This window comes from Aquarana catesbeiana, linkage group LG11, assembly GCF_042186555.1.
Source record: "Aquarana catesbeiana isolate 2022-GZ linkage group LG11, ASM4218655v1, whole genome shotgun sequence".
In the NCBI taxonomy this organism is placed as follows: domain Eukaryota; kingdom Metazoa; phylum Chordata; class Amphibia; order Anura; family Ranidae; genus Aquarana; species Aquarana catesbeiana.
The window spans coordinates 205,003,209-205,026,401 of NC_133334.1; positions in this window are offsets into that span (position 1 = coordinate 205,003,209).

Consider the following 23,193-nt stretch of genomic DNA (forward strand, 5'->3'; position numbering starts at 1 on the left):
TGTACCCTGAAGGCCCACCAGAAAGCATTCACTCAGATGCAGTGAGCAAACTCCAAAAACGCACTTTTCCAGAAAAAGTCCCTACCGGAGAAAGAGGCCAAACATGTAAAAAAATATGTAGGGTGTGCTCCAGAAGGAGTTAGACAAGACACCAGTTTTTATTGTCCCCAGTGTCCTTTCCAACCAGGCCTCTGCATAGGTGACTGTTTCTTCTCTACATTATTAGTGAAGTGTGGTAAACATAATTTTGAATTCCTGCCATTCGCCTTCCCACTCCTCATGCCTCTGCCTGCTGACCCTGGCCTATTATTCGACCATGCCTCTGCCTGCTGCCTAAACTGAAGAATAAATTTTTAAAAATGAAGGCGCAAAGAGTGCATGCCAGAAACAAGAGCTAATTCAGGTGGAAAATACAGTATGGGAGTTAGGTAGTCTTTGGGATGAAGTGAAATAAAGGGCTGTGTGTGAAAAGCACTTCAGGCTGCTGTCCTCAGAGTATAACCAGCTCTGTTGAGTACAAGAAGAGAGAAGAAAGGGAAGCGTCACTAAGTGCAGTATTACAGAGGGATTTTAATATAGAGAATAAAAGCGCTCACAGGATAAAAACAGGGAAGATGTTCACATCTTTGAGGATGTCAGCTGAGGATCCTGTGTACTGCAGGTGCCACTGGAATCTGGTCCATGATGGATAAATGGGGAGGAGGGGTCCTCTTCTCCACATTCATCCACTGTGGACTAGATTCCGGCGGCCCCTGCAGGACACAGGATCCTCAGCTGACATCCCCAAAGATGTAAAAGGCGATCTACCCTTTTGTTATCCTGTGAGTGCTTTTATTCTTTACAATAAAATCCCTCTGTAATACTGCACTTAGTGGCTCTTCCCTTCCTTCTCCCCGCTGCCTAAACTGTCCATACCTCTTGCCTGCTCCGGGAACTGACCTTGGCCTGTTATTCTGCCATGCCTCTACCTGCCGCCTAAACTGTCCATACCTCTGCCTGCTCTGGAACTGACCTTGGCCTGTTATTGGACCATGCTACTGCCTGCCGCCTAAACTGATCATACCTCTGCCTGCCCTGGAATTGACCCTGGACTGTTTATTGACCACATTTTTACCTGCTACTTGTACTGATCTTTTACTCTGCTGCTGTAGTAGTGGAATTCATTATAACACAGGGGTCTCACATATGTGAGGGGCTTCAGAATTGTTTTTCCGGATGGGGTAAACCACGTTTTTGGTTTTCTCCAGGTTCTGTAATTCCTGGATTAGGGTCTGGAAACCAGAGGCTTCAAAGAGATTTGGGTGGGAGAAGCCTCTACCCCTGTCCCCATTCTTTCCTGACAGGCCGTAAGCTGATATTTCGCCTGCTGCCAACTTACTGCCATCATGCATCTGCTTGCTGCATGAACTGACCACACCTCTGCCTGCTACCTGTACTATGGACCATGTTCCTGCCTACTACCAGGACCAATATTTTGGCTGTGCTGACAATATCTCTGCCTGCACTGACCCTGGACTGTATATTATATATATATATATATATATATATATATATATATATATATATATATATATATATACACAGTATCCCTGCCTGCTGCCTGAACAAATACTTTTACTGTTGCTGACCACATTTCTGCCAGCTGCCTGGAGCTATGCTCTCCTCTGTGGACAACTGCACTACTAAAACCAGGTAATCTTTTCAGCAGAATGTATTTTGGGGTGTAAATCTTGGTAAGTGCATGCTATGTGTTAGAAATATGAAGGGTCTTCAAAAATGTGATAGGTAGTCGGAAATTAATATAATAGTGTAACATGCTCCTAGAACACCTGACAGTGCTCCCTGCGTGTTGGGCCTCTGTATGTGGCAAGGCTGTGGTAAAGTCTCACACATGTAGTATCTCCATACTTAGGAGGAGTAGCAGAATGTGTACTTTTTGGTATGTACATAAAAAAAAAAAAATTTGGTGCACTCAAAACTAAATAAAATAAAAGAAGCAGCTAACACAATATTGTTGAATACAATAGCAAAAACTGACAGGTATAGGTGTAGCGCTAAATCAAAATGACAATAAAGCAAATGTATAGAAAATACAGTCCATAAATGAAATATTGCAATCCATCCAAAGACTTCCAATTAGAAAGAAAGAAGGAGAACCGTCACCGACACCCAATAAGACTGCCTCTTACCGCCAGTGTGTAAGATATGCACATTGAGCAAACATCTGAAGAGCCAGTTCCACAATTCTTAATCATCCACTGGGCCCTCTCATTGGACTAGGAATCCTGATTCACAGACCCCCGGAGACTAGGATGGCTATATTTTTCCAACCCCGACCGGGAGATGAACTCCACAGACACACTCAGTGGTTACATATGAGGGGATGAAAAAATATTCTCATTGCGCAAACATCCATAAAATATGACGATTTGACAAAAGATTAGGTATACAACTCACATTAGGTAAATGAAAATAGGCATGAGCAAACAGGAAAGCGTCCAGCACTTCCTACCCACAAGATGTCCCCACTCCTCTATTCACAATGCGTCACTCATTCCTCGTTGGCCCAACGTTTCGTCATGAGCGTGCGTCCTCAGGGGCGTGGTGACGACGTGTGACGCTATAATTTATAGGAGTGGGTGAATTTGCAAAGCCGGATGTCGTGTGCGTTCCATTAGGCGGAATCGATCAGCCTCCAACCAATGACGCGCCAGAAGACATAACATGTGATATACGGGACGGAGGTAGGAATCTCCCAACCCATGCTCCACCCACCCGGAAGTTATATGCGTTTCACCCGGACGCAAAGAGCCTCCGTCTATCGGACAGCATTAGTAGGAAATATGTGCGCTCCATCAGGCGGAAGCAGTGATCTCCCAGCCCATGAGACGCACCAAAACACATTGTATAAAATATATGGGACAGGAGTGATATGACCCCCTGCCCATACAATCACCCACCCGGAAGTAACATGCGTACCCCCGGGCGGAAGTGAGAAACCTCAGCCAATTGGATATCACTTCACAAAAAGGGGGTTTACGAACTATTAAGAAACGTTATGAGATCCAAACAAGAGAAGTAAAAAAAAAAACTCCTCTCACACATCGGAATAGAAAACAATATTAAAATAAGGCTTTTAAAAAGAAAATTCCAAACAAAATTTTAAAAAACACAAAAAATATTTTCGAAGTGGGTTAATCAATTGGATACAAATCCCAAATGAAATAATTATATAAAAAGAAATCTTTTTTTTTTAGGAAAGTAAAATACATAAAGAATGTTTATATGGGAAGAGGGATTATGAATGCATCTAGACATCAAGGAGTGGCGACCTCTTGTGGCAACAAGCAATATACAAGCAAAAAATATATATCATGAAATAACACAAACCCTTAAAAGAAAAAAAAAAATACAAAAAAAAAAAAACCAAAAACACCAAGTCACTAAGTAACCCTAATGCCGCGTACACACGGTCGGACTTTTCGACCAGACTTGTCCGACGGACGCCGATGGACCAAATCCGGCGGACAATCCGATCGCTAGGGCAACTATTGGCTACTGGCTATCAACTTCCTTATTTTATTCCGGTGTACGTCATCATGTATGAATCCGTCGGACTTTGGTGTGATCGTGTGTAGGCAAGTCCAGTCGTTAGAAAGTCTGTTGAAAGTCCGCCGAAAGTCTGTCGGACTTTTTTAGCCGAAAAGTCCGACCGTGTGTACGCGGCATAAGAAGTACACCAGAATGACAAAACCAACGCGTCAACAAATGTCAAAAAAACATCTAAACATTGTTGATAAATGCGTTGATGTCCCACTCGATGTTCATACCAAAGGGAGCATATGTTTGAGCTTGATAGATCCATTTCGTTTCTAAACGTAAATCCTCTCTAACCATATGGCTACCTCTCCAACCATATGGCTACATCTTCAATGTCCACAAAATTTATCTATGCCCAAAAAACTAGTGCCATTTGGATTGCAATCATGCTTCAAAGCATAATGTTTGGATAAACTATGCTTCGGAAAGCTGCGTTTGAAATTAGCCACATGTTTACTGAGTCTAATATGGAGCATGCGCTTTGTTCGTCCAATATATTGCATACCGCATGGACACCTAATCATGTAAACCACATATTTTGTGGTGCACGTGATGAAAGGTTTGATTGGAAAGGTCTCCTGGGTAGAGGTTGATTGGAAGGAATCCGTTCTTCTACTTCTATTGATGTTCAGCTTACAAATAGGACATCTCCTACATGGATAAAAACCTCCCATGGTTTGGAAAAAAAGACACCTTTTTTGGAGGGTCAACTATATTTGGAGCCACCTGTAGCCTCAATGGAGGGACTCCCCGATAGACTACTTGTGGTTGCTCGGGTATAATAGGGCCCAAAACCTGATCACCTTGTAGGACTTTCCAATGTTTCTGTATGAATTTTTTTATATCATAATGCTGGTTGGAATAGACAGTAACAAAGGAAAATTTGAAAGAGTCATCCTGTGTTTTTGGCCTAACCACCAGCATATCTTCCCTATTCTTTGTTCAAGCCAGATCAAGTGCAACATCTAATTGATTTGCACTATAACTTTTTCCAAGGAACCAATCCCCGATGATAGAGGCTTCTCTGTCAAAATCATCCAGATTAGTGCAGTTTTTGTTTTTTTCTATTCTTATGTATGTTCTCGAGCATGTCCTATGTTTAAAATAAATACAATGTAAAAAAAGAAAACTGACTTGGCACTACAACCTTGAAAAAGGTTATGCGGGGGTACACATTACTTCTGGGTAGGTGATTGTATGGGCAAGGGTCATATCACTCCTGTCCCATATATTTTATACAATATGTTTTGGTGCGTCTCATGGGCTGGAAGATCACTGCTTCCGCACGTTTCCTGTTACTAATGCTGTCCAATAGACGGAGGCTCTTTGCGTCCGTCGGGTGGAACGCATATAACTTCCGGGTGGGCAGAGCATGGGTTAGGAGATTCCTACCTCCGTCCCGTATATCACATGTTATGTGTTCTTCCACCTAATGAAATGCACACAACATCCGGCTTTGCAGATTCACCCACTCCTATAAATTACAGCATCACACGTCGTCACCACGCCCCTGAGGACGCACATTCGTGACGAAACGTTGGGCCAACGAGGGACGCATTGTGAATAGAGGAGTAGCGACATCTTGTGGGTAGAAAGCGCTGGACGCTTTCCTTTTTGCTCATGCCTATTTTCATTTACCTAATGTGAGTTGTATACCTAATCTTTTGTCAAATAAATTGTTATATTTTACGGATGTTTGCGCAATGAGAATATTTTATCATCCCCTCATATGTAACCACTGAGTGTGTCTGTGGAGTTCATCTCCCGGTCGGGGTTGGAAAAATACAGCCATCCTAGTCTCTGGGGGTCTGTGAATCAGGATTCCTAGTCCAATGAGAGGGCCCAGCGGATGATTAAGAATTGTAGAACTGGCTCTTCAGATGTTTGCTCAATGTGCATATCTTACACAATGGTGGTAATGGCAGTCTTATTGGGTGTCGGTGACGGTTCTCCTTCTTTCTTTCTAATTGGAAGTCTTTGGATGGATTGCAATATTTCATTTATGGACTGTATTTTGTATACATTTGCTTTATTGTTATTTTGATTTAGCGCTACACCTATACCTGTCAGTTTTTGGTATGTACATGCTATGTGTTAGAAATATCTTATAAATGGACAACTTTGTGTAAAAAAACTAATTTTTAGCGTGATTGCAATAGTATCTTGATCATCACTGCAAACCTGTTCCACATATGTCAGCCATAAGGAGTAAGTAGGATTTTGATGTATATTAGAATGTTTACATTAGATTTCATGCTATACACTCACTGAATATGTATTTACTTTTCTTGTTTTATTTTATTTTTGCTTTATTTGATTTCTGTATTGTCTTACTTTATCTTGTTTGATTTTTTGTTTTATTTGACTCTTGTGTTTTGCTTTGTTAGTTTTCACTTTGGGGTATTTGTTCTGACATTGGGTTGTGTTTTTTGTTATGCTTTTCTGTCGTTCTCCCGCCCCCCCTTTTTCTTTTTTTTTTTTTTTTATTATTTTGTAATGCTTTTTTGTTTTTGTCTTGTTTTGTTTCATTTAATTTTGTTAGTTCTTTTCCTGAGGTGTGTGCTTTAGTACTGGTTTGTGTTTTTTGTTATATTTTTAATTTTTTTCCAGTTTTTTTTTTCTTAGTTTATTTGCTTCTTGCTTTGTTGTCTGTGGTTTTGGTTGCATAGGGGTACTTCTCTTTCCCCCATCCTGTGCTTCCGCCTTAAAATGGAGGTAAACTCCACTTTAGAACTCCACTGCCTGCCATAATTTTACTTGAAGCGCTTTTTTACTACAGAAATGTAAGTTGTTTACTTGTTTCAATAAATTCTTTTTACAAACGGTATTATGCTATGTGGCCCCTTTTTATTTCATATGGGCTATTCCTCTGAGATGATCCATTGAAAGGTTTGCCATCCACTATAAAGAGGGTTCTCTCACGGTTCTGGATACGTTTGGAGTTCTGCTGCCATTCAATCGGGAGGTCCTTCCTTTTTTTACCTGTTGGTGATACAAGTTTGATTGACTCATCGAACGTATGTTCTTATGAGTTCAATCCCTCTGGTAAGCCTTCACTCTTTCCGTGTGGAGGGTCCATCACACTCAATTTTCTGCATGAGTTATCCACGTGGTGATTAAGAAATTGCATGTACCCTTTGGATTTGCAACATTTTTCCGTATTTGAAGTGATATCTGAAGATCACCAGAGACTGTATTTTTGCACACTGTGGACTGACATAGACTTATTTTCTTTTATTAAATTTTTTTTTTTTTCATATTCTTATATATACGTTATATCATAAGCTTGCAAAATCTCTAGCGCTACACTTGTTTGTGCACACGCAAAACTACAAGTCCCATCATGCCTCTGCCTGTGGGAGTCATACTTGTAACTGTCAGCCTTGCAATGCCTCATGGAACTTGTAGTTTCGCAACAGCTGGATGGCCACCAGATTGAGACCCCTGTAATTTAAATTTAGACCTCTTTTCTTCTAATTTCAAAGAGTGGCCACGTGTCTTGTTAAGCTCTTCCTGCCAAGGTAAGTCATATGATGTCCTTGACTTTGCGGGGGTATATCTGAAAGATGCTTGCAGCTACAGACATCATTCAGATATCTTCTTTTTCTGCCAGTGATTTCCTACACAATAAGAATGATTGCTTGATCGCTCTTACGGGCGGCGAGAGGGGACGACCCCCTCCCGCTGCCCTCCGGTGCTTCTACCGACTCACCGCTTCCATCAGTGAGTCGGAGACAGGATCCACTGGCCCCGGATGTTAACCATAGAAATTTCCAGCGGATCAGTTGGTCACCGGAGTCTCTATGATCGTTCGAAGGGCGGGCGCAATGTTATGACGTCACGCCCGGCCTCTGCATTCAAACGAATGGCGCCGCCTCGGTTGGGAAGCCGAGATCGTTTTTTTTTTTTTTTTTTTTAATGCAGGCTTTCCAGCCTAGAGGTGAAATGTGGGGTCTTATTGACCCCATATCTCACTCTAAAGAGGACCGATAATGCCAAATCCCTGTTACAAGGGATTTTTACATTCCTTGTAATAGGAATAAAAGTGATCGCTTTTTTTTTTTTTTTTTAAAGTAGCAAACTAAAAAAAGCAAAGTAAAATTAACAATAAAAAATTTAAAGCGCCCCTGTCCTCGTGTGCTCGCACGCAGAAGCGAATGCATACGTAAGTACCGCCCACATGAAAACAATGTTCAAACCACACATGTGAGGTATCGCCTCGAACGTTAGAGTGAGAGCAATAATTCTAGCTGTAGACCTGCTCTGTAAGCCTACACATGTAACCAGTAAAAAAAATGTAAAGCATTGCCTATGGGGATTTTTAAGTACCAAAGTTTGGCGCCATTCCACGAGCGTGTGCAATTTTGAAGTGTGAGGTGTTAGGTATCTATTTACTCTGCGTAACTTCATCTTTCACATTATGCAAAAAAAATGGGCTAACTTTAATTTTTTTTTTTTAAAGCATGACAGTTTTTTTCCCAAAATAAAGTGTTCGAAAAATTGCTGCGCAAATACCGTGCGAGATAAAAAGCATGACCGCCATTGTATTCTCTAGGGTCTTTGCTAAAAAAACATATATAATGTTTGGGGGATTCTATGTAATTTTCTAGCAGAAAAATTATGAATTTTACATGTAGGAGAGAAATGTCTGAATTGGCCTGGATAGGAAGTGGTTAAACTCCCTTCTGCAAAAAAGTTTTATCCCTATTGTGGGGTCACCAGTATGGTATTTCTAAATTGAAATCATATTCCCTCTCAAGCGTCTCTTCTCCAGAGAGAATAAGTCCAGTGCTCGCAACCTTTCCTCATAACTAATATCCTCCAGTCCTTTTATTAGCTTAGTTGCCCTTCTTTGTACTCGCTCCATTTCCAGTACATCCTTCCTGAGGACTGGTGCCCAGAACTGGACAGCATACTCTAGGTGCGGCTGGTCCAGCATCTTGTAAAGCGGGAGAATTATCGTTTTATCTCTGGAGTTGATCCCCTTTTTACTTTCAATAGTTTTTTATTGAATTTTTTATGTTATGGTACATAGTATACAAGTGTTATAAAGAAATAACGTAATGAAATAACAGATTATCAATCTCTGCTTCTTTACTCTAAGCATTTAATAGGTGCTTATTTAGACGTGTATATTGATGACCTTCTTATCATATATGTTCTTTAGTAATTGTCACCATGCTTTGATAAAAGGTAGACCTCCACCCCCGACCCCCCATATGGGAGCAATCTGTGTCTAGGAAAAAAAGTTCCCTATCCTCTCTTTATTGTAGATACTGTATCCTCAGATATTCTGCAATATACCGTGTATTATCAAACTAAGGTTAGAGATCTTGACAATGCCATGAGTAAGAAGGTGAGGAATTTTGGCAATAAAATTAAGAAGAGAGAAAAAATTGTAAATAAAAATAAAGAAAATTGAACCAGATCAAACAAGATTGAATAAAAAAAGAAACATACAATTACACAATCTGTTATTTCACTTTTTAGATATGCAAATCATGAATGATATTCAGAGCCTTTACGTTGATACCAGTCAGTCCACGGTTTCCAGTGTCTGTGTGCTATTTGATGTCTACTTTGTGAGGAGGCAAACATTAGTTCGTATGTGGCATGTGTGTTGGTCGTCAGAACTACTACACTAATCGTGGGTATTTCCCAGTCTTTCCAGTGTCTCATGATCGATAGTCTAGTGCTCAGCAGAGTGTGAGTCATTCTAGTGGTTTTTGGGAAAGATTCTATTCCAAAAGATAAAATAGCTGAACCTGGGGTCTTGGAGATTCGTAGATTCAGTATTTGTGCCAACAGTGCAAATACTTTGTTCCAGAGGGTGCGTATGCGAGGACAGTCCCACGGTATGTGGTACAATGTACCTATAGAACCACAATTCCGCCAGCAAAGTGGGGAAGCGTGGGTGTCAAATTTAGATATTATGAATGGGGTTAGGTACCAGCATAGGAGTATTTTTTGAGTTAATTCCCATAGATTAATACTTTTGGTTGTGGAGTATGTCATTTGTAGTACTTTTTGCCATTGTTCTGGAGTGTAGGAAGTACCCAGCTCCTGTGCCCTTTCTGACACTTTTTGTTTACATGAAAAGATATATTTTTTTTTTTTGTGCAAGAAAATTAATTTGAACCCCCATCCATTATATATATATTTTTTAAAGCGAAAGCCCTACAGATTAAAATAGTGGATGTTGCAATTTTTTTTTCACACAGTATTTACGCAGCGATTTTTCAAACGCAATTTCTTTGGAAAAAACACACTTTTTTCATTTTAATGCACTAAAACACACTATATTGCCCAAATGTTTGATGAAATAAAAAAGATGATCTTATGCCGAGTACATGGATACCAAACACGACATGCTTTAAAATTGCGCAGTGGCAACAGACTACATACATTTTTAAAAGCCTTTACAGGTTACCATTTTAGATTTACAGAGGTCTACTGCTAAAATTACTGTCCTCGATCTGACCTTCTCAGTGATACCTCATATGCATGGTGCAATTGCTGTTTACATATGACACCAGACCGACACTTGCGTTCACCTTTGCGCGTGAGCGCGTGCGGGGGAGGGGCTTTTTAATTATTTATTTTGCTTTTTTATTATATTTTTCAACTGTTCCTTTCGTTTTTTGTTTTTTTTAAATCATTTTTATTGTTATCTCAGGGAATGTAAATAACCCCTATGATAGCAATAGGTAGTGACAGGAACTCTTTTTTTGACAAAAATGGGGTCTATTAGACCCTAGATCTCTCCTCTGCACTCAAAGCATCTGACCACACCAAGATCGCTGTGATAAAATGCTTTGCCAATTTCCCAATGGCGCTGTTTATATCTGGCGAAACCTAAGTCATGAAATGCTCGTAGCTTCCGGTTTCTTAGGCCATAGAGAAGATTGGAGCCATTCTGGTCTTTGATGAGTTCTATGGTGAGCTAGCAGAACCACCAGCTGCATTCTCGGGTTCCCTGTTGGGACAGGAGAGCCCCAGAAAACCATGAAAGAGGGAGGGGGGGGAAACGTTTCCTCCCACTGCTTATAAAAGCAGTCTAGAGGCTAATTAGTCACTAGGATTGCTTTTACATGAAAGCTGACCGCTGGCTGAAAAGAATGATACCAAGATAATACCTAAACTTGCAGGCATCATTCTGGTATAACCACTCAAAGTCCAGTACGTTGCTGGTCCTTGTTGGGCATACATTGTAGTGTTCTTTTTTTCATGCAGCCTGTGGGCTGAACAAAAAAAAGATATTGATCGGTGGGTATGCCCACCATTAGAATGCCGCCCTTCATCCACCCACTTCTAATGATGGGCATACATGTACCATTTTTTTTAACTGTGTTGGTGAAATCATCTTCTACAGCGCTGGAGTCGCTGATTTACGTATTGTGGGAGCAAACGCTGTTGCTATCAAGATACATAAATCAGTGCTGCAGCTGAATGGCGTACCTGCTAAGCAAATGATGGTTAACAATAAAACAAAGTAACATTACAGTATAACAGTAAGACTTGCCATACCTACAAAGCAAATACAATAAAACATAGTAAAAATAAAACATTTTTTACACAATCTGTGCTTAAAAAATATATGCCGAAGCATGGGGGCATCCGCCCCTAATGTTATGAGCAAATCGCTCCTCCACCCCTGCCCCCATGCTTTCGGCATATATGCTCTCATAAATGTGGTGGTGAAATCACCTCCAGCAGCGTTGGAGTCACGGCTTTACATATCGTGGGAGCAAACGCTGTTGCTGTCAAGATAAATAAACCCATGCTGCAGCTGAATGGCGTACGTGAAAATAAAAAAATGGTTAACAATAAAACACAGTAAACAGTAAAGTATAAAACAATTACATATGGTTGCAATCAGCGCAAACAACTAAATCCCACACCCAATTGCAAGCTGAACACTACAGGTAATCACAAAATGCCTGAACAGTAATAAAAAACAGAGTAAGTGCAGCGCAATAAATACAATTAATATATAATATTAAACGTCCCCAAAACTCAATTCAAACAGATGCGCTGTAACTTTCAATGGCCAGAGGAGATACGATCCTAGTGCAGTATATCAATATGCGCTTACCAGAAACTGTGGACCTCTGCAAAGCAGAGGTCAGACTCACGTATATCCCCTCAGGGATGATGATATCCTGGATGCTGACACTGGAACAGAGCACAACCGGCCACGAATCCTGGTATCCACAGGCAAGGACAAACTTCCAGCTGAGGGGGCCCCAAGAGATGCGGGTATCCGGATCAAGGTGTCATCATAGGTATCTGTAGCTTACGCTTATACCTGTTGATAAAAAAGTGCCACATGCAGGTCAATAATTAGTGCGCTTTTTTTATATGTAACTATTTTCTGAATACACATAGGGCGCACTAATTATTGACCTGCATGTGGCACTTTTTTATCAACAGGTATAAGCGTAAGCTACAGATACCTATGATGACACCTTGATCCGGATACCCGCATCTCTTGGGGCCCCCTCAGCTGGAAGTTTGTCCTTGCCTGTGGATACCAGGATTCGTGGCCGGTTGTGCTCTGTTCCAGTGTCAGCATCCAGGATATCACCATCCCTGAGGGGATATACGTGAGTCTGACCTCTGCTTTGCAGAGGTCCACAGTTTCTGGTAAGCGCATATTGATATACTGCACTAGGATCGTATCTCCTCTGGCCATTGAAAGTTACAGCGCATCTGTTTGAATTGAGTTTTGGGGACGTTTAATATTATATATTAATTGTATTTATTGCGCTGCACTTACTCTGTTTTTTATAAAACAATTACATACCTGAAAAGCAAACATGATAAAACATAGTAACAATAAAACATTGCATTGTAGAATACAGTAAAAAAAGCAGAACAATAGGGAGAGAATAGAGAGAGAGAGAGAGAGAATAATAAAAACAACTATTTTTGTTTTTTTATTTTTACATTTTTTTTTGTAACTGTAATGGTATGGTTCCAGGTTGGGGTCTCCCAAAATGCGATGGAATCTTTGGAGACCCTATGAATGTGTGTCCTAGTCTGTGCAGTGCTGTACCCTACGCTAAAACACCACTAGTATGTGGTAGCGTTCAAAACATTCACCAACGCAAAGACCAGAATGGTCAGGACAGGAGCGACAATAATAGCGGGTGTCACGCCTATATCCGCGCTTTCTACAGACACGACATTTTCTGTGGGGGGCTTGTTGGGTAGGGTTACCAGGGAGGACATAAGGAAAAGGTCTCCCATGCAGCCGGCTTACTGTATTTGCATTGGGAAGTGTGGCCACAGCACTGTCTGGAAACAGAAGGGCTGTGACGATCTCTTCCTGGAATTTAAGGAAGGATCCAGTTCGTCCTGAAGCTTTGTATAGCACATAAGCATTCAGCAGAGCCAATTGAAATAAGTATACAGAGACTTTTTTGTACCAGCATCTGGCCTTACGGGCAACTAGGTACTGCGCCAACAATTGGCCGTTGAGGTCCACTCCTCCCATATTAAGGTTATATTCGTGGACACAGAGGGGTTTCTCCACAACACCAGTCGTCGTAGAAATTTGGACCATCATGTCTGGGTGAAGGGAGGAAATAACGAAAACATTCTTATTATCCCTCCACTTCACAGCGAGCAAGTTATTACACTGCAAGCAGGCTCTCTCCCCCAGCCTAAGACGGGAATCTACAAGTTGCTGGGGAAAGCCCCGGCGATTAGATCGCACGGTGCCACATGCGCCAATTTGGTGATCAGACAAGTGACTAAAAAGTGTCACGCTCGTGTAATAATTATCCACATACAAGTGGTACCCCTTTCCGAATAAGGGTGACACCAAGTCCCACACAATCTTACCAGCGTTCCCTATGTAATCTGGGCAGTTCTCCGGCTCTATGTAACTCTTCCCTCATAAACCATAAAACTATATGTATAGCCTGTGGCCCTGTCACAGAGCTTATACATCTTGACCCCATATCTGGCGCGCTTGCTGGGAAGATACTGTTTAAAAGACAAGCGGCCAGAAAAACTTAATCAGGGACTCATCAACGTAGACAACTTGATGGGGAGTAAACAAGGCTGCAAAATGGTGGTTTACGAGGGGGCGAATTTTGTAGAGCCGATCAAATTCAGGGTCACCCTGAGGACGACAGAGTGCATTGTCGTTGAAGTGCATGAACCACAAGATCTGCTTGTATCGTGCCCTGGTCATGGAAGCAGAGAACACGGGCATATGGTGAATTGGGTCAGTGGACCAATATGACTACAACTCACTCTTTTTGGTTAAGCCCATGAGGAGGGATAGGCCCAAAAGGGTCTTAAATTCGGAAAACGTAATTGGTTTCCAATCTCTGGCAAGGGTCAAATGGGGATTAGCGGTGATGAATTGACCAGCATACAAATTGCTTTGGTCCACAGTAGATCTATAGAGATCTTCGGTGAAAAACAGTGAATAAAAATCAAGTGACGTAAAATCAACTGTTTCCACCTGAATTCCGGGTTGGCCAGTGAATGGGGGAAGTACGGGTGCTGCAGAAGTGGGGGGTTCCCAATTAGGATTGGCGAATGCAGCATGAGGGCACTATGGGCTCGATGGGCCTGTCTTTGTCTTGTTGGTGACTGTGGGATTCTACTCGTGCTAGCCACCTCGCCAGCTTGAACTGCACTTATGGGACTCACCACGTGATACTGCAGAGCTCGATGTACTACCAGGGTGTAGTAGGCCGTTGGTGCTTGCCAGTTCACCAGAAGGATGAGCGGCGCTAGTACTGGCTCTCTGCTCCATACTAGAGCCCTGCGGTTCTTGCACCTCAATGGACAGCAGAAGAATGGGGTCTGGTACACCTGACCTTGGCAGGGACCACAAATCCATCATCAGAGCTATCTGTCAGGGTGCCGCTGCTGTCTACAGGTTCGTATTCTGAGCCTGAAGCTGAGTGACTTCCTCTTCACTATCTGTCATGCTCAGAAACATGTAGGCCTCTTCACTAGTGTACCTTCGATTTGACATTTTGGTCTCTAAATTTACTGGTACACTAGCAAGACTCACAGGTAAAAAAGCTCCTGTCAGCGACTGATTCAAATGCTACCAAAAAAACGGTTAGCGTTTGCAGGGATCAGGCCTGACTCTGCGAATGCTGCAGTTATGTGTATTGTGTTTTGTAAGTGACAGTGATCGATTGATACTGCACTTGGGTGGGCTGGGAGTAGGGGCTAAACGCAGGTGCTAGCCAGTATCTGGGCTGATCCCGCTAACACTGCGTTTTTGGGAACCCTAAACTGCTGGGGACACTATTATAGATCTGATCAGATCAGATATCAATCTGCTCAGGCACTATACTACTAACGGAGGTGTATGGTGCCTGCGTGGGTGTTAGTGCTACTGGCACTAATCTGACACTGCCTGGGGCGACGCAGACCCTAACTGACGCTAAAACCTAAATTATATCACATGCCGGGCGATCAGGGGGTTAAGCCTTTATTGAGTAATATACGGCGGGTGCCCTGATGCTATAAAAAGCAAACTAACTAGCGTCACCCGTAACACTAATACGGTGATCACTGGTGACAGGGGGTGAAAGGGTTAACTAGGGGCCAATCAGGGGGTTAAAACCTTTATTAGGTAATATATGGGGGTACCTAAGGCTATAAAAACCTGACGGTGAAACTAACTGGCTAACTAGCGTCACCAGTGACACAAATACGGCGATCGATTAGTGACACTGGTGACAGGGGGTGAAAGGGTTAACCAGGGGGTTAAAACCTTTATTAGGTAGTATATATGGGGGTACCTGACACTATAAAAACATGACGGTGAAACAACTCACCTAACTGGCTAACTAGCATCACCAGTGACACAAATACGGCGATCGATTAGTGACACTGGCGACAGGGAGCGAAAGGGTTAACTGGGGGCGATCAAGGGGTTAAACTTTAATAGGGGGGTAACCTAGACCTAACGGGGGCTATTACTAACTGCCCTAACACTTATTCCAGTCACAAATGACACGAATGCAGTGATCAGTGAAAAATCTGAAAACTGCAATTGGTGACACAGTGACAGGGAGTGAAAGGGTTAACTGGGGGCGATAGGGTGGTGGAAAGTGCACCTATGTGTGTTGATGTCAGTGTACTCTTGGTGCAACTCATGGTTAGATGTCTCCTCTCTCTCACTGCAATGGAAAAGACTCCACAAGGAGAGATGACATCACTTCCTTCTGTCTGTGTTTACACTTACACAGGCAGGGGAAGGTTTTCATTCGTTAGGAGCGATCACCAGGTCCAGACCATAAATCACTGGTCTGGCCCCGGGGGGACTGATCACTCCCCTAACAAACCCGACCGCAGCGGGCACGGGGGGGGGGGGGGGGGGATTGCGCGCCCCCCCCCCCCCCATGGGGAGGGCAGGACATACAGGTACGCCCATTTGCCCACCCGTGCCATTTTGCCGACGTACATCGGCGTGCAGCGGTCGGGAACCGGTTAATAAATTGAAGATTAGTGGGGAGAGAGGGCAACCTTGGCGGGTTCCATTCGTAATGTTAAATGGTTTGGATAGTACTCCTGACGATGTTTGTCAGCCTTCTGGTAGCGTCAGAGGTTTGACCACCCTTGGTAAAGCCAGTCTGGTCTGGGTGCATCAGAAGGGGCAGAATGTTTATTAGGCGATTGGCTATGAGTTTAGCATACAATTTTAAGTCGGAATTTAAAAGTGAAAGGGGTCTGAAATTTGCAGGTGTGTTCGGTTCTTTCCCTGGCTTGGGTAGAGTTACTATTAGAGCGTTAAGCATTTCTGGGGGAAAGGAAGAAGAGACCGCAGCAGCATTGAAGTTTCTCTAGGTAGGGTGATAATATAAGTTTGTATGTCTGATAATATTGCCCTATAAAACCATCTGGGCCTGGAGATTTATTTGCAGGGAGAGCTTCTATTGCTTTATGGATTTCTGCCACAGTAAATGGCAGGTTCAGTGATTCAAGTTGTTCTGGGGATAATGTTGGTAGGGATATTTGCTGTAGGAAGTTGTTAATCAATTCAGTGTTGGGTTGACATGTTTCTATATCGTCTTTTAGGTTATAGACGGTGCCATAGTAATGGCTAAAGGCATCCGCTATATCTTGCGGATGATGCAATTGGTTTTGGTTCGGGGGGTGTAAGATCTAGGGAATTTTAATCTTATGCCTATGGCTTTTGAGCTTATGCGCCAACAATTTCCCAGCTCTATTTCCATGGGCGTAGTGGGCCATTTTCAGTTTTTTAGTTAAAAAGGAGAGAAGAAATGGAGTATTGGGACTTTAAATGAGGATAGTGGGGCCGTTCAAAACGCCTCCTCCATCCCAGTTCAATATTAAAGTAAAAAAAGAGGACAAAATGCGGGACTTTAAATGAGGCACACGGGAGCAAAAGTATAAACTGGATAAAATGGCAGTTTTTAATAAATCATTCAAATATTCATATATTTTACATACTTAGGCACATAGCTATATGATAATATATATTCCATTAAATAATAATAGATAAATATGTGACACAAAAAAGTGTCACTAGGAAAAAGTAGCAGAATCAGAAATTAAATGAAATTGGAATGTCCATACATAGTTGATGATTGTGTACACAACGGTAGTTGTAAGCGCTACGTGTTTCGGGACCTTATAGCCACTCATCAGGAGCAGAACCGTAGTGATCACCTATGAATAGGGGAAAACAGCAGTATTTAAATAGTTTGAAAAGCAAGTGGGCAAATGTAAAACATGAAAGCCCACATTAATACATTTGGACCACGGACTTACAAATATATCTGCACAATGGTGGTGCAGCCATGAATGTCAAGCCAGCCAGAAATGCCATATCCCGAAGCTGAGGGAGCGTATCCGGGTGACGAAACCCAGCAGAGAGAAACCCCCAGAATGGGTCAGGGTGGGGGAAATAAACACATGTGGGTGATAAAAGTGACCTCAATGGAGGGGAAAAACCCTGAAAAAACAAACATTACCTGAGTGAGTAAAGATGATGAGGTGTACAGAGGGTAAGAAAGAGTGAAGAACAATTCAGGAAGAAGTGGGGTATAGATAGTTAAAGGGAAGAAGAGAGGAAGGAGAGAAAGTGATGAGAGAGAATTGAAAATAAAATAAAAGAACCTGTAAGAAAGACCAGGGAAGTCAAAAGGAATAGCCAGAGGGAAAGGAAGATGGAACAAAGAAGAAACAGATGAGTGAAGAGGGGGTGAAAAGAAAACATACCTGTTGAATTGTGAATAAGGGCATGAAAGCCAAAAAGCGTGTGGCTGCGTAGAAAAGGTGATGAAGGGAGACCGGGGTGTGAGACCCTGCACTGGGAGAGGCCAATGTGGGGAGCGCTGCCACAAAACCACCCCTAACGTCAAGCACCAGCAACCTAAAGTGGGCAGGGAAGCACCACAACTCAGCCAGTTAACCATCCAAACTGGCCAGCCATGAGCGTCATACCGAGCCCCCCAAGCGCTGGTGAAAAAAGCAGCCACTATAAGTGCGCCACGAGCAACCTAAAGTGAGCAGGGCGCAGTGCCAAATAGCAAAAAAATGGCCTTGTCATGAGGGGAGCAAAATCTTCCAGAGGTCAAGTGGTTAAACTGCATCAGCAAGGTCTCTCCCAGACAAAGATTTCAAAGCAAACTGGGGAAGCTCTTTTGAAGAATCACATGGAAACAGGCAATGTTGGGAACTGTAGACGCAGTGGTTGGCCAAGGAAACACAATGGACAAGTTCACCTTTTAACCATCTCAATACAGTGCACTTTCACCCCCTTCCTGCCCAGGCAATTTTTCAGCTTTCAGTGCTGTCACATTTTAAATGACAATTGCGCGGTAATGCAACACTGTTCCCAAAATGAAATTTTTATTATTTTTTCCCCACAAATAGAGCTTTCTTTTGGTGGTATTTGATCACCTCTGCGGTTTTTATTTTTTGTGCTATAAACAAAAGACGAGTGACAATTTTGAAAAAAAACACAATATTTTTTTACTTTTTGCTATAATAAACATCCAATTTTTTTTTAAACAAATTTTTTCCTGAGTTTAGGCCGATATGTATTCTTCTACATATTTTTGGTAAAAAAAAAAAAAGAAATAGCAATAAGCGTATATTGATTGGTTTGCGCAAAAGTTATAGCGTCTACAAAATAGGGGATAGATTTATAACACTTTTATTATTTTTAGTAATGGTGGCGATCTGCGATTTTTATCATGACTGCGATATTGTGGCGGAGATATCAGACACTTTTGGGACCATTCACATTTATACAGCGATCCATGCTATAAAAATGCACTGATTACTGTATAAATGTGACTGGCAGGGAAGGGGTTAACACTAGGGGGTGATCGAGGGGTTAATTATGTTGTAGGGAGTGTTTCTAACTGAAGGGGGAGGGGACTCACAAGGGGAGGAGACCGATCGGTGTTGCTCTATACTGAGACCACACATCGGTCTCCTCTCCTCTCTGACAAGACGTGGATCTGTGTGTTTGCACACACAGATCCACGGTCCTGCTGTGTTACCGGGCAATCGCGGGTGCCCGGAGGACATCGCGGCCACCGGGCATGCGCATTGGGTGCCCAGTGACAGGGCAGGCGTGCGCGATTGCCGCCGGCGGCACGCGCCCCGTGGTGGGCAGGAAAGGTGAGGGCGTCATATGTCGCCCTCCCAGAACGAGAGCCGTGCCACCTGGCCGTCATATGACAGCCGGGGGGCGGCGAGCAGTTAAAATAAATAAATACATGTACCTTTTTTTTTTTTTTTTTTTTTTTTTGCAGGTAAAAAAATGTGAGTTTATTATTTTTTCTAAGGAGCCTGTAGAGCATTGCACTTGCAATCAGCAGATTGTGGGTGCAATGTCCAGCTCCTGCAGACTCTGTCTCACATGGGCAGGCAGTTACGTGAGAGCAGGCAGATCAATGGACTACTAGGAAGCTCACAAGATGTGGAAAGAAGGCTAAACACCTCAACTATGCATGAAAACATAGAAACTGGGATGTAGAAAAATGGCAGCAGATGTTTTGGACTTTAATTGATATAAAAGGGGCGCCAACCCAACCAAAAAAATAAACAATAAATAAATGCACAATTATAACTAAGGCTGCTGCCTCTTTAAGTGCAAAAATACCCACAATGTAATATATGAATAATGAAAGTAGGCACTACCTTAACCATAAATAATTCATATGCAAACCATATTCAAATATAAAACATACATTAGCAAATGTTTTGTGACACGTGCCTTTACATGCACATGAACTTTAATGGCATCCCAGTCTTAGTCCATAGGGTTTAATACTGAGTCGGCCCACCCTTTGCATATAACAGCTTCAACTCTTCTAGGAAGGCTCTCCACAAGGTTTAGGAATGCATCTATGGCAATATTTGACCATTCTTCCAGAAGCGCATTTGTGAGGTCAGGCACTGATGTTGGACAAGAAGGCCTGGCTCGCAGTCTCCACTCTAATTCATCCCAAAGATGTTCTATCAGGTTGGGGTTAGGACTCTGTGCAGGCCAGTCAAGTTCCTCCACCCCAACCTCACTCATCCATGTCTTTATGGATCTTGCTTTGTGCACTGGTCCAAATCATTTGGTGAAGGGGAGATATTGGTTTGGGGTTTTTCAGTGGTTGGGCCTGGCCCTTAGTTCCAGTGAAGGGAACTCTTAAGGCATCAGCATACCAAGACATTTTGGACAATTTCATGCTCCCAACTTTGTGGAAACAGATGGGGATGGCCCCTTCCTGTTCCAACATGACTGTGCACCAGTGCGCAAAGCAACTAGTCTATTCTCATTGGTCAAAATAGTAAACATTCCCAGAGACAGGACATTAAATCCCATTTATAAACAAGCTGTGTATCTCGGATTCCCCAACCAACCTAAACATACCATATACTATTTACATCATACAATAGAAAAAAAATATATAAAAAACATGAAAAATTCCAACGTTAATCACATATATGAATCTACAAAAAAATATATAAAAAATACCATCCATGAGTCTGCAATAATTATAAATCCATTAACAACCTTAAAAAACTATATACCCTTAAAAATCTTAGATTGATAAATTATTATTTAATATATGGCAATCAAAATCCTAAATCGGCCTAAACCATGACTTATTTAGCAACTCTGCCATCTAGTGTTCATTAAGCTTACTAAACGAGGAGATATGGAACAGAATATATTATTCCATATGAGAGGTATGTGACCTAACCACACAAAATGAATGAATAAGTTTATATCCTTATATTCATTATACGTACAAGCTTATAAAATAACTATATACAGCAATTATACCTATACAAACGAGGTTGATGGAACAAACATAAAAAGCCAGTCCACATAATAGACCAAGCCAAAAGATAAATGTTAAGCAAAGTGTATAAAAAATATATTATTTCTAAACATTCGCTAGGAAGCAGTTAAGGTCTTTAGCGATATTGAGACCAGATGGCATGAGTGTATCAAGCTCATATACAGTATCTACCTGGTCTTGTTTTTGGGATATCTGCTGTTTAATGTCATTCATTACCTCACTAATGTCTAAACACCATATCTATTCCATAACAATTCAAAAGGGGAGGATCCTTATTATGTACAAGTCTAAAATGATTAGATACACTATGTAGCTTAAATCCCTTTTTTATATTATTTACATGCTCATTAATACGTTTCGACAGACATCTAGTAGTCCTTCCCACGTATTTCAGACCACAATGACATGTTAACCACTTGCCGACCAGCCATTGTATAAATAATGCGGAAGGTCGGCTTAATTGCGCAAACCGGAGTACCTGTACGGCGGTCCGTGCATGTGACACTGTGGGTGCGTGCCCACTGCATGCCGCGGGAGCTCGTCCGCGGACTCAATGTCTGATAGCGACTCGCAATCGTGGTACACAGAGGCAGAATGGGTATATGCCTATTAGGCGGATCCCCATTCTGACAGGAGACATCATGGAGATCTGCTGTTCCCAGTGATCGGGAACAGCGATCTCTGTGGTTTTACAGGGAGCCCAGCCCCCACACAATTAGAACACACCCAGGGAACACAGTTAACCCCTTAATTGCCCCTAGTGTTAACCCCTTCCCTGCCAGTGTCATTTATACATTGATCAGTGCATTTTTCTTTAGCACTGATCAATGTAATAACGTCACTGGTCCCCAAAAAGTCTCTTAGGGTCAGATTTGTCCGCCGCAATGTCACAGCCCCTCTAAAAATCGCAGATGGCCGCCATTACCTGTAAAAAAATAAAAGTCCATAAATCTTTCCCATAGTTTGTGGATGCGATAACTTTTGCGCAAAGCAATCAATATACGCTTATTGCGATTTTTTTTTTTAACCAAAAATATGTAGCAGAATACATATTGGCCTAAACTGAATAAATAAATTAGTTTTTTTATATATTTTTTGTAGATATGTATTATAGCAGAAAGTAAACAATTTAGTTTTTTTTTCAAAATTGTTGTTTTTTTTTTTTTTTGTGTTTATAGCGCAAAAAATACAAAACTTCAGAGGTGATCAAATACCACCAAAAGAAAGCTCTATTTGTGAGGAAAAAAAAGGAATTTTGTTTGGGTACAACGTTGCATGAGCGCGCAATTGTCAGGAAAAGCGATGCAGTGCCGTATCCGAAAAATGGCCTGGTCATTAAGGGGGAAATACTTCCGGGGTGAAGTGGTTAAAAAGGTAAGTTACATACTTTGTATGGCAAGTAATGAACTTGTTAATTATATATTCCTTAGCATTAGCGGAATAAAAGGTATCTACTTTTCTTTTATCACCAGTGGTTCTACGCTCAAGGAACATGGTGGTCCTCTGCTGTTCTGGACTGAGGAGTTAAAATTTTAAATATTTGGCTGCAGCAGGAGGCAGTTTGTTCGCCGAAGGGCTGCAATAGTGATTTCCCGCAGGCAACAGTGAAGCATTGTGGAGGTTCCTTGCAAGTTTTGATCTGCATTTCTGCAAATGGAGTTGGAGATTTGGTCAGGATCAGTGATGTCCTCGATGCTGAGAAATACAGGAAGATACTTATCTATCATGCTATACCATCAGGGAGGTGTGTGATTGGCCCTGAATGTATTCTGCATCAGGACAACAACTTTAAACATGTAGGCAATGTCTTTAGGAACTATCTTCAGCATAAAAGAAGAACAAAGAGTCCTGGAAGTGATTGTTTGGCCCCCACAGAGCCCTGATCTTAACATGATTGAGTCTGTCAGGAATTACCTGAAGAGACAGAAGGATTTGAGGCAGCCTACATCCACAGAAGATCCGTTGTTGTTTCCCCAAGATGTTTACAACAACCAACCTGTTGGGATACTTCAAAAACTATGTGCAAGTGTACCTAGAATTGGTGCCCTTTTAAAGGAAAAGGGTGGTCATGCCAAATATTAATTGGGAAAAAGACTGTCCTGTCCATGGTAAACCTACTAAAAAGGTACAGGTGAAAAGTCTTTGTCCAAAGTCTTAGTCCTAGGTGTATATTACATACTTCTGATAACTGCCCTGTGTAAGGTACATTGTATGCTATATACTCCTTACTGCTACACCTTGTAAGCTGCTTGGTTAGTACATACTCCGG